The following is a 12,724-nucleotide window of genomic DNA, read 5'->3' as shown; positions in this document are numbered from 1 at the left end:
TCCACTTTATTAATCTTAAAATAAAAGATTAGATAAATATTCTTTGGAAAAAAAGGAAGATGTACGATTGTCAAGCCGATATTGCCTTATATTTTAGACCCCCGGGGGGCACCTCGTAATGAGGATGAGATGCTTCCGGCATGGTGGTTGTATCTCGCCACCCTGGAGGGTACACTAATAGGTGGGGGATCTGACTCCTCCCATCGATGATGGGACGTATTTCCTTCTGGGAGGGTTGTACCGTGGCCGGTGACGGCCCTTAGGACTCAACCACAGTTCCTGCCAATGTTGCTGTTGCTGTGGTCAGGTCATTCAGTTTTATGGTTTAAATCCGTGTGCCTTCGTGGCGGGTCGGAGAGTCAGATGGTTGACTTGCCTTTTATTTTATTTCATGAGCAATTAAGAAGTCAATGAAAAATACAAGCAATTTTTTTAATTTTAATTTATTTTTTGTGCAATTTTGCCTTAAGAAAATTTATTTTTTATGCAATTTTATCATTTTCAATAGGGGATCAACTAAAGTGCAAGGATAAAAGCACCATATAGAGGGATTATATTTCATTAAAGTACATTCAGTTAAATCAAGAGAATATTATAGTGGCAAGAAGCGATTTCATTTTAATTTTGTCACAATAATTAACCACAGGGATGTCATCCCAAATATGAGTAAGAGAAGATTCCGAGTAAGTCCATTGTACATATTCTAAACCTTTGATGGTACAATAAAATTGGTGCGGTTGGCAAACCGCTAATGAATACAGGGGTGCTTGTGGGACCCCAAAAAATCCCCTGAAACTTTTACGGACTTACTACCGACATTTTGGAGTTTCGAGAAGGGGGGGGGGGAAGAAATGAAAAATTACGATTATGAAGTATTGAATGACCTAATTATAAAAGTTCAATGAATTACTTTTTTTGCAAAATTAATAACCATTAATTTTGCAAAATTAAGACCTTTGAACCCAGGTCACGTGATCGCACATCTGGTCGAACGAAGTCTCTCCCTTTTTTTTCTGCCGCGCCTACTTGCCGAAAAGAATCCAGAAGAGAATGTCCGAGAACCGGGGGGATGAGTCATAACTCTCAATAAGGAAAGAACAAAAAAGAAGTTTTTTCCCCCTTTTCACGCATTATCACTGCCTTTGGAGAAAGAAAGGAAAAGTTTTCACCACACACACTGACCTTGCGTTTTCTGCTTTCAAAGCAAACAAAATTACCCAGATCAAAATAAATAATTCATTATTATTCCTACTTCCTTTTGAACGACGATCCCCGGAATTTCCGGGTATCGAAGTTCAAAATCCCCGGAATTCCGGGGTTTCCCCGGAGCACAAACACCCCTGCTGAATACGATGTACATCCTGAAAGATGCTTCAACGTATGAGACACACCTAATGAGCTTTATTTTGTATTGATTTTATCCCATATAGCCATTCTTGGCAGTATTGCAGACAGTATTGATTTATTGTCTTCTTTTGGTCGAAGAATAAAAATTGAGTAATTTAGTACTCTCAGTAAAAATATTAAGAACCAGCCTAAGATTTATATTAGAATATTATGATATTAGATTTATATTATGTACTGAAAAAATATTCAGAACAATTTTATAAAACCTATTAATAGTAGATTATTGTTTATCATAAACGAAAACAAATAGTCTGTAGTTGCTTTATATACTACAGAAATAGTGAGTACACTAATCTGTACTCACTATTTTTTTCGAAATCTAGAACCATCAGTTCATTCTTATAAAAATAGTCTATAGAACTTTCGGAGAATTCTACACTATATTTGATTAAAATAAACGAAAGAGGAGAAAAATAGCCATTCCGGATGAATTTGGCAAATCGGTTGATTTGTAGTCCATTCGTTAAAAGATAGATTGTAAGATGATCAGTCAGTAACTAGAAATCAAAGCGACCCACGTTTTATTGCGTTTTTTCTTTCACAGTTTATTCAAAACAATTACATTTATAATAAAATAGTAATAAACATCTTGTAAATATCAATAGAAAGAAAACATATGTGCAAGTTGTAAAATAAAGTTTTAAATTCTTTTTAATACATGATAATTGCCTTATGTAACTTCTTTGATAACATGGATAACATCTGTTGGTGGTTTATTTCAAGCCATATTCTATGAAATGTTTGAAACCATTATTACATGTACTAGGAATGTGTTTATCTACATTTCCTGAAATTAATTCATGCTTCTGAATTTCATTGGGATACTTAGATTCTGTCTTAAAGTTTGCTTTATTTGTAACAGTGATAGAATCGAATGCTTAGAGAACGGATTGAAAGCATCAATGAACGAATTGTCTGAATCAGTGAAAGAACTGAATGCATTAATGAATGAACTAATGTCTAGAGAAATAATTGAATGCTTCTGTGAACGTTAGTTATATTAACGTCCCGTTTAAAGCAACACTAGGGCTATTTTGGGACGGACCTCGTCTTTTTGAACCTCTGTCAGATGACGAGGACGACACCTGAGCTGGCACCCCCCTCTCCACACCACGCCACATCAGTGGGAGGACGTTTGGTCATGACGAATTTAACGTGCAACAGACCCCCTTACACGACAGTTCTTCGTTGGAATCGGGACACGAACCTGAAACCCTCCGGCTCTAAAGCCGAGACCTTACCACCAGGCCACTGCGGCCCCGTCTGTGAACGACCGCCTGCATTAGTGAAAGAACTGAATGAATAATGTATATAACGCATATATTATCATACAGTTGTTGTTCTTACAACCAAATGAAGCTTCTTTTAGTCTTCATATAAAAATTGTATATACGCAAGCAATTTTGGTCTTAAACTGAAAATAAATTATTTTAAAAGACATTGTCTATTCCCATCACCTAACATAGAACTAACAATATATTTCCTAGCTTTTCAAAGGTATAAAATAACACTCAAACAGATATTTGAGCATAAATATGTGACCACAGCTAAATCATAACACTATAAGACTATATAAGGACTATATAAAGACTATATAAGGACTATATACTAAGGAAAGGCTATATATAAGGACTATAAGGAAAGGCTATATATAAGGACTATAAGGAAAGGCTATATATAAGGACTATAAGAAAATAACACTCAAATAGATATTTAAGCATAAATATGGGACCATACAACTAAATTAAACATACCGCAGTAAACTTATCGCAGAAATATTAATTTAAAGATCTTATTAAAAATCTTTAGTGGGAAAGATCACTTATTCCTATGAAGAAATGATATCTGTATGTACTCTTTCTGATTGAATTACATATGTTTTCCAATTTTTTTTTACTTCTGTTTGCATCACTACACCTGATATTGAAACTTTTGAAAGAAACTGAATGTAGTATGTTTCTCGAATAAAAATTTGTTCCGCAATTTCCTAACAAAATAGCCTGGCCCGCTTTGAAATTCATGCATTACTATAAACATCTAATCTCTTTAGAGGGCGAGGCCTTTCCTTAAAAAGCCGTGAGGAATAATTTTATTACATTTCCCTTCAAACGATCGTTACCGACTTCATTTGCATCGCAAATATTATTCTCAGCAGACGGAGTAAGAGGGCATTATCGATTTAAAAGCTCCCATACGGCACTTCTTTTTTTATTTACTCGCACGCAGTTTCACAGGCACTGCTGGCAACACCACTTAATTCTCTATGATCGGGGAACCATAAAGTTGATCTAGAATGAGAAAGAAAAAGGCAGCAGCAGCATGGAAGAGTTATTGTCCAATAAAAATGCCGAGCAAATAGAGATTCTTTTTTTTCCAGCAAGACAATTGGCTGAGGCTTTTCATTTAGTTAAACGCCTCCAAATGAAAAGAAACTCAAATCAAGAACTTTATTAGCCTCCAGAGGTTTCAGTTACAGTTTCATTCCGTGGCCTTTATTGCTTAATATATCAGTAGGGAAAGGAAAAGGGTATCCCCCCTCCCCCTTTTTTATCTTTGACTTTGATGTTCTGTGGTCGAAGACGTGACAGCAATGACTAAAGCTCGGAAATCAATACACTGGTCACTGGTGAATCAAGATTTTCTTTCCTTTTTTCCTCTCTTACTTATTCTTTTGATTTCGTGTTTGCTTCGAGATTGACAATATATCTTGTCTTCTGCAACTGATAAAAGTTCTGCAGAGTTGTGATTATTTTTATTTTAAAATGAAGGATTATGTCGTTACTTATGTTTTATTCATATTGATGAATAGGGACTTTTTTGAAGGATATTATTTATGAGGTGTATGCTGTGTATTCACTTCATGTTTTTATACTTAAGAATTATTTTATAAACTTAAATTTCATGGTACCAAATAATGTCAATCCAAAGAAGAAAGCATTATTGGCCTCTTCGTATCACAATGGCTCTTCAGTTTGAGAAAGTATCTAATTGAGTTTTTTTTATACAGATAGAATGCTTTCTTCTTAATTAGATTTTATTTTAGAATAATAAGTACATTATTGCTTAACATATTAAATTATGTAAAGTTTAGTGTATAGTTAATTTATCTTTTCTTATGTACGACGCATGTAAAGAAAAAAGGATATAATGTGATCATTAAAAAATCCGATTATGTATTTCGTTTGAATCCTTGAATATGAAAGCGAATTTGTTTTCGGACTTGTGGACAAGGAATTTGAACTTCTAAGTTGAAGCATCATAGAATGATATAGGCTTTATTCGTTTGCCTTAGATAAATTCAGACTTAATTTTAATAAAGATAATGTGATCAAAAAATAGAATTGATATTATAGAAAAATTATGATGCTTTTTCCCTACCATGTTAGTCAAAATGAAAGTAATTTCTGAAGGCAGGAAAGATGGATTTACATAGATCCTGTTTGTTTGGTTGGATTTTTCTGACTCAAGAGCCATGGTTTTGACAATGCTGCGCCAAACCAGGATTAAAATCATACCAGTGTACAATACTTAAAAACGGATAGTCTATAAAAGTACCTTAAAAGAACCAAGTTTATATGAGTGCATAAAATTTGATAGATTTTAAAAATGCAAAAATTTGAACATATGGTGTCTTGCTGACCATAGATCCTGAGGGAAACTTATTTATCCTTTTTTATGCATGATTTTATGTCAATTCAATGAACCTCCGATCTTGGAGAAAAATATGTCTTTGAAAAATGAAAGAAATATGATTGTGTATATATATATATATATATATATATATATATATTAGTAACCGAGATTCAGGAATTCTTCAGGAGAATTTCATGTGAGTATAATGTTCTATCTGAAAGCTATATAAACTAGTGGAGAAGTTGTAACAAGTTAATATATGTCTGGAATTTATTCGTATAGAGAGACAAAAGCTGTTTAAGGCCAAGCGCTGTTACTATTATTTAATAAATGATCTGTTTTGTAGTTACTTTCTACAAGTCCTATTTATCATAAGTCCTGAATGTTTTTTATTTGTGTTTTTTCATAGAATAATAAGCCCTTTTCCATTATCTATCTCACAGGAATACGTTCATTTTTTACACAATGTAAGATTTTAGTGAAAATACCATCGAAGCGCAACTATGCGCAAGTATTGTATCTAAAACAATGAAAAATATTTTGTAAAATATACTTAAAAGATTTGTAATAATCTTTTAAGAATAAAAAGCAGTGAAAGAATTGTATGAAAGAAAAAAAAAATGAAAAAATAAAGGTACCAATAAAAAAGAATTTTTTTAAAAATTTTAAAATGATATAAAAATGAATTTTGAGCAATAATATGCTCCGAAATTAAAAGCTCCTTTTTTTTTAATTATACTTATTTTTGAATGCAAACATGCAAATTTGCATCCAAAAATAGGAATGAAATTTTGTATTTGGTTTTAGTAATGAATATTATAAATATTTATGAAATTTTAGACTAGATTCATCAATAGCAAGTCTCTCCGTCAGTATACTGGGAAACTCAAAAACTAAAAAACACATCTATCATGATGATTAAAATTTTATATAGCCGTTTATTTCCAGAAGTAGAGATGAGCATCGAATTTTTGCCGGAATTCATCATCGGATTTACTATTTCCTGGCATGGCCGTTCTTGCATTTGAACATGATGTATAAAAAACGCAACGAATGAAGAAATTTTATATGTAACTTTAGCAACGAAAGGAAATTTTGATTAATATCGATCAATGTGGAAAACTTTCTAAATACTTGAGAATCCAAAAACTCAAAAATGCACTGAAATGGATGATTCAAGTGTTATGCAGCTTTTTATTTCCAGAATTGGAAATGTGCTACAAATTTTGGTCTTGGTCTTAGTCTATTCTACAAATTGTGGTCTTAGTCTATTCAAATTTTGGTCTTGTCAGGTTTATTATTTGTTGCCACGATAACTTTTTTTTATGTGAACGCGGTATATAAAAATTGCAAGGAATCAAGAAGAAAAAAAAATTATAAGTGATTTTATCACAAAAATAATAAATTTTGATAATAAATTATTTCTACTAATAAATAATGAATTTTTGGTTTACATAAGTGAAATGGAAATATCTGCTCCCCTTCCTATGTGCTTGGGAATCCAAAACCTCACAAATGAATTGAAATAGATGATTTTAATTTTATAAATTTTTTTTATTTCCTATTCAAATTTTACAAATTTTATTCTAAAATTTGAATAATCTATGTTATTGAAATAGATTATTCAAATGTTACATAGCTTTTATTTTGATGCACATCTGAAGATTTGGATAAATGCATTAAATTTTGGTCGAATCTATCGTTGGTTTACTGTTTGTTAGAAAGACTAGATTCTCACAGCTTATATCTGTGGTATATATGAACAGGATATATCAAAAACGTAACGAATTAAGAAAAATGAATTTTGAATATGATCTTGAAGCTCTGAATATAGATGATTATATTCTGTATCAAACGTTGGTTGATTTTTTTATGTCTATTCGCGCAAGAGTTATACTTGGTTATACTAAGCCCAGATCAAGTAACCAGTCGCTTCGCAGGAATAGGCCTTATTCCAAGTAATATATTGTATTCTTTTCACTTTCTTACTTCAAAATGGGACGTTAATATAACTAAATTAAACTAAGTTTTATTGAATAAATTAAACTATATTTCATAAAGCTAATTTAAATTAAACTTTATTAAACTAAATCATTTTACATTAAATAAAAATAATTTTCTTTTCATTGTACGATAATACTTAAACACAATAATTACATAAGGAAAAAAAATCCCTGTTGGGACTTTATCATATTTAAAGAAAGATAAAAAAAAAAAAGTACGATACAAATTTTTATTTTACAACCCGTAAAAAAATAATACATAATATCTAGTTGAAAAAACCTAATATCTAGCTGATAATAATCATAGCTTATAATTTAGCATAATATCTAATATTCGTACATGATATCTAGCTGAAATATTTTAATCAACATAAGCAGTCCAATTTCCACTAATTCAAAGCATATTAAGACATTTTTCTCAAAAAAAGAATCTAATGACCAGACCTTACACCTAGAGTTCTTAATTATCATACACGCAGGCTGCGTGCGACTTGTCTAGGGAAGTTACAACCAGAACTAGCGTGATTAGAATATTACCAGTGTCACAGGCGTTCTAGAAAAGTTCCGTGCACGACATTCCTGGAAAACAACTTCAATCAGAATACTTGCTCTTTTGGGACCCGGTTTCTGGTCTCAAGTATCGTATTAAATTACCTGCACTACCCATTTGGACAACTAATTTGAAAGCGGAGTTCTTGGCTTGTAAGATAAATGAATATTTGAATATTCTAAAGTATTTAACTTTCTTGTAAGAACTTTCAGGAAAACAGCTTTTAAAAGTGGTAATTAAATGGATTGCAAATCATTCCGACTTCAGTTGCTGGAGGTAATTTACAAGACTTCACAGAGCATCAATTTAATGAATTAAATTAGAAAGTGACAAATGATGTTGTCGGTATTGATACCTAATTACTAAATGATCAAAGCTAATTAGAAAGCTTTGAAATTGTAAAGGCAAAGTGCACTATTTGTATAGTAAACTACAATTGTGGTCATCTAATTTTTTTTAATATGAATTTCAATGAGCTGATAGAAAATTTTTGTAGCATAATTTTTGTTATGAACTTTGTAAGTTTCCAATTATAGTTTATTGCACTTTTCTTAAATTACGTGAGAACATTGAAAAATCGAATTTTTGCGATATTACATTGAATTTTTGAATTTTTTTATTTAATAATCTTAATGATTGAACAGGGTGCTCTATAAACCGTTTGAATTTTGTTTCTATTTTTTGTGAAATTACACTGATTTTTATTTTGCATCGACCTATGTTTCAATGCTATTTCACATCGTCAGATGCTGTTTTTTTTTTTTTTTCAAATTCTAACCTATGATACAATTTTGTTTCTAAAAACCTCATAAATTTAAATCTAACGCATTTTTGTTTCAAATTTTGTATAATAATTTCTCAATATATCATAAAGTAACTTAATAAGAGAATAAGTAATTTATTCACGTAGAAATTTTTTATAGTGGTTTTGATCTATCACACTATGAAATAAATCGAAAATTTCACGTTATTTATCCTTTAAATCCCAATATTTAAAGAATTGTTAGAAATACAATTTATTTTTAATTCGGGAACTCGATAACATATTGTTGTTGTTTCTTATGGCACTGGTCACAGACAAGCCCGCTGTTACGAAGACAGCGATTTAAGCCGGAGGGGTGGGGGAGGCGTCTCTTGTTTTTATAGTAGCGCCAACTAGGCTTTGCTAATCACCTACGACTTTGCTACTCACGCATCACTCGTTTGCTTGCACAACCCCTTTTTGCAGGAGGGTACATTCACACATCTCATAGATAGAACAACGGAAGAACGGACTCGTACCCGGGAAACCCAGATCACGGGGAAGACTATGCCAGGACGATGGCCGATAACATATTTCATAAGCTATCTGAAAAAGTTTAAGCAAATCATAGGATAAATCTGTAATCTAGAAGAGTTTTACTTTATACACCTTTTTAGGGCAAAATACAAAGCAAATTTCCCAATTTTTTTTTTTAAAAATATACATCACTTAATTGTAATATTTTGATATCATAGATATATTTTGGTTTCAAAGAGGATTTGTTTTTCAATCTTTTGATGTAAAAATTAAAAAATACAACTATTTTAGAGCTAATATAATTATTATTTAAAGTAATATTCTTTGTTAGAGTGCATATTAAATACAAATTGTAATGATACAATAATGCAATTGATATACAAATTTTAACTATCATAAACTTTTAATTAAAATGATGCGTAAATTTCTTTGTCCTTCTAATTAGATGACACATCCGGTTTTGGACATTTATTATTATTTCAATCCACATATGAGCATGAAAGAAACCAAGAATTCTGAAGCATCTTCTTTTTTGTTCTTGGTTTTTAGCATGAAGATAAATTTAAAGGGAAAAAAAATCTAAAATTCGATGCAAGTATCAAGCATATCATTGTATGCGAAGTAATCAAAATAAAGAAAATAATTCTAAAGTGAAAAATGAACATTTTAATTATATGTTTCAATTTTCACTATAATTATTCTTACGGCATTCTTTTCCCAAGATTTTGAAATGCATAACCAGTAATGACTCATGGCGGTTACCCTTTTACATTTTTCTAACGTGAGATAGTTTAATTTTAGCCATATACGCATTAACAATATTTCCTTTCTCAAGTTGAAACCATTACAAGAAGAATATAGACAACTACCAGTTCTTATGCAAAAGTAACGAAAACGAAGATCCATTTAATAATAGATCCCTTACTGTGCTCTGTTATTAACGAAAATCCATTATTGTGCTCTTTACCTACAATGATGCTTGACATCTCTTAACAAGGCTATATCATCTTGTTTTCTTTAAAAGTACAGAAATATAAATCGGATAGAATTAATCTACCTCTATTATACCATAGAGCTAATTCTATAAAATTCCGAATCAGTATGAATTTGTAAAATAGAGTTAAGAGGCTTGAATTCTTATCATCCGTACATCAACAATATTTTTATATCATTTTCAAATCTTTGCCTTGGAATTCTAAGATATTTTCCATTCTAAAGAAACAAATTACTACAAAAAAAGGTGCATTGATTAAAACATCGTTTTCTAAAACCGTTTCTCTCAGACAATAAAAAAATAGAGGAAAATAAGGCCACATATATTTCATACGACATATGTTTACTAGACACGCAAAATTTCCTACCAACATCTTTATGGAAAAGAGTACAGGGATACATAAATTTTAATCATCCGTACATCAGCAATATTTCTTCCACAATATTAAAACCATTAATAATAATAACGTATCTGCAATAAAGGTGCATTTTATTTAAAACATATGGGCTTTGTATCAACAATGTTATAGATATTATCCCTTTGACAATAGCATCCTGTGTTCTTTAAAAATGGCAACAGAAGCAGAAGATTACAATACTACCCAACACTCATAGAATTCTATGAAATGTTTAAGGTGTATGTACACACTTGAAACTTCGAAAATCGTTCAAAATATCGAATATTTTTTTATTGCTTAATAATGTTCTCTGATCCTTTAGCTTTCAAACGATACCAAGATGTCAATATTCGAAATATTTCTCGAGTTATAATTATTTTTCTTGAAGTTCTTTCATTAAAAACTCTAGTTACGGTGTTTTTAAAACTCATTTTATGAAGAATGATATTTTTCCACTATGTTGCTACATTCAAACAATCATAACTCAACAAGAAATGAACCAAATACAGTTATTTATATATCAAAATAATCTGTATGAAATAGCGGATATATTGTACCTCAATCAAAGTTATATTTATAGAAATACATTTTTAATAGCTGTTTAAAAGTTAAAATTGCAGAAAAAATCTTGCTTCTTCCATTCATCGGTGATGAAAAAATTGTTATAAAACTATACATTTTTATAACTTGTTTGATGCGACAACATGAAGACTAATGTTAGGCATCATTTCCAACTAGAATTGTGTGTGTGTACAAATTAGAATTTAAGATATCATGTTTCAAAAAAATAGGCTAATTAGCTCATTAAATATTAATTTATTAATTAATAATTAGTGTAATATGGTTTTTTCTCACTGAAATGAGTTTAAACATATATTAATAACCTACTGTGAAAAAAATGAATTTTTAAAGTTAAAATTTAAAAAAAATCTTCAAGTGTGTACTTACACCTTAAGCAGTATAATAGAGGAATACTTCATTGAGAATTAGTCGCGTCCAATAACCAGCTAATTTGCCGGAAATATTGTTTGTATTTCATTTCAGATAAATCGCTTAACTATAATAACGATTAATATAACTTAATGTCCATGATTCTACCAAACTGTCAGACATTAAAGCTTATAATTTTAATTGTATTATGATCTGTTAATTGTATACCTTCTTAATGGATATTAGTCCCAACATAAACACAGCCTTGTTAAAAACGTATATGTCCGGTTCATCTATGCTCTAACTTTCACGGAACAGTAACTCACTTTTTTTATTTGTACTGTAGGCGACACAGATATTTTTAGCATTCAACTGCATTTTCTTCTTTAGCTTTCAACAATGGAAGAAAATCATGAGATTAAATATTTGATGATACAATGAAAACGGTTTGAATTTCAGGGAAATAGTGTATATTATTAAATAATAGATAAAAAAATATTTCGGCCTAATTACAGGAAAAATTTGCATGACTATTAAATTGGTATTATTAAAAAGACCATTTTTTTAAATTTTAAAACTGTAGATTTAGAAAGTCAAAATGAAGTAATTTTAAGAGTTCAAAACTCCCAAAATTTAGCTTAACCCTTATGTTCATTTTATATAGTATACCATACATACAACTTTATAAAAAATATTTTTTAGTGATAGTATATTTTTATAAAGTTGTATGTATGGTATACTATACAAAATGAGATGCTATACAAAATGAGGTATACTATACAAAATGTATAGCTACCTATATACATTTTTTTTTGCTTTTCTTCAAAAAAGCAATCTTGCCATGATAAGGGTTAATTTTGAATTAATTAAATTTTAAATATGTAAATATTAAAAACATCTTGCTTTGAGGTGCAGAATTATACCCTCCAAATTTTATTTGATTACAGATAGGCAACGTCGCGCATTAAAATAATAAAACTATAAAATCAAATCGAAGTCCAAAAGGCTCCTTTTTTTGTACACTTGCACACACAAAGAGAGAGTAAGAGAGTACACATACAGACACATACTTTCTCTCTCACACACACTGAAACGCAGATACACAGAAAAACACAGAAATGCACATACAGAAATACATAGAGAGAGAGAGAGAGAGAGAGAGAGAGAGAGAGCGAAAGAGAGAGAGAAAGAGAAATTTGTTCGTCATTATTATTAGTAGTGACAGAGATTACCGATCCATCAGCAATATTCTCGCTAGTTGGTTGATACCATTAAGCAGGAGAATTCAGGCCATTACCAATTGCAAAACCAACACATGTCAAGAAAAATTAATTCAGTAACAGAAGCACAGTGATTCGCCACATCTTTACACAATTACTGGCATTTTCTAGTGAAATACTGACAAATGGGTCACTTGGATTAAACTCTACGTCTTTATATCACAGACAGATATCTCCATGAAATGCTCATCCAATACGATTATAGGAAGTGACATCTTTGATACCTATTATTCTAAGTGATCTTCCCCCAC

At 30.6% G+C, this 12,724-nt stretch overlaps 2 protein-coding genes across 2 annotated transcripts in view; one reads left to right on the top strand and one right to left on the bottom strand.

Annotated features, from left to right (window-relative positions):
* The window catches only part of LOC129976583 (protein O-mannosyl-transferase Tmtc3-like), a 274,929-nt gene that overhangs the window by 46,800 nt on the left and 215,405 nt on the right, over positions 1–12,724 (bottom strand). The gene's annotated exons all lie outside the window — the stretch shown is intronic.
* LOC129976590 (uncharacterized) overlaps positions 6,707–12,724 on the top strand; it is a 466,684-nt gene continuing 460,666 nt past the window's right edge. The window contains exon 1 of the mRNA XM_056090231.1: positions 6,707–6,713. The gene's annotated coding sequence lies outside the window, so the exon portion shown is untranslated. The remainder of the gene's footprint in view (positions 6,714–12,724) is intronic.

The sequence above is a fragment of the Argiope bruennichi genome, chromosome 7 (genome assembly GCF_947563725.1).
Source record: "Argiope bruennichi chromosome 7, qqArgBrue1.1, whole genome shotgun sequence".
NCBI classification, from domain to species: Eukaryota; Metazoa; Arthropoda; class Arachnida; order Araneae; family Araneidae; genus Argiope; species Argiope bruennichi.
Note: the sequence above shows the minus strand (reverse complement) of the source record. Positions and strands in the feature narration are given on the sequence as shown.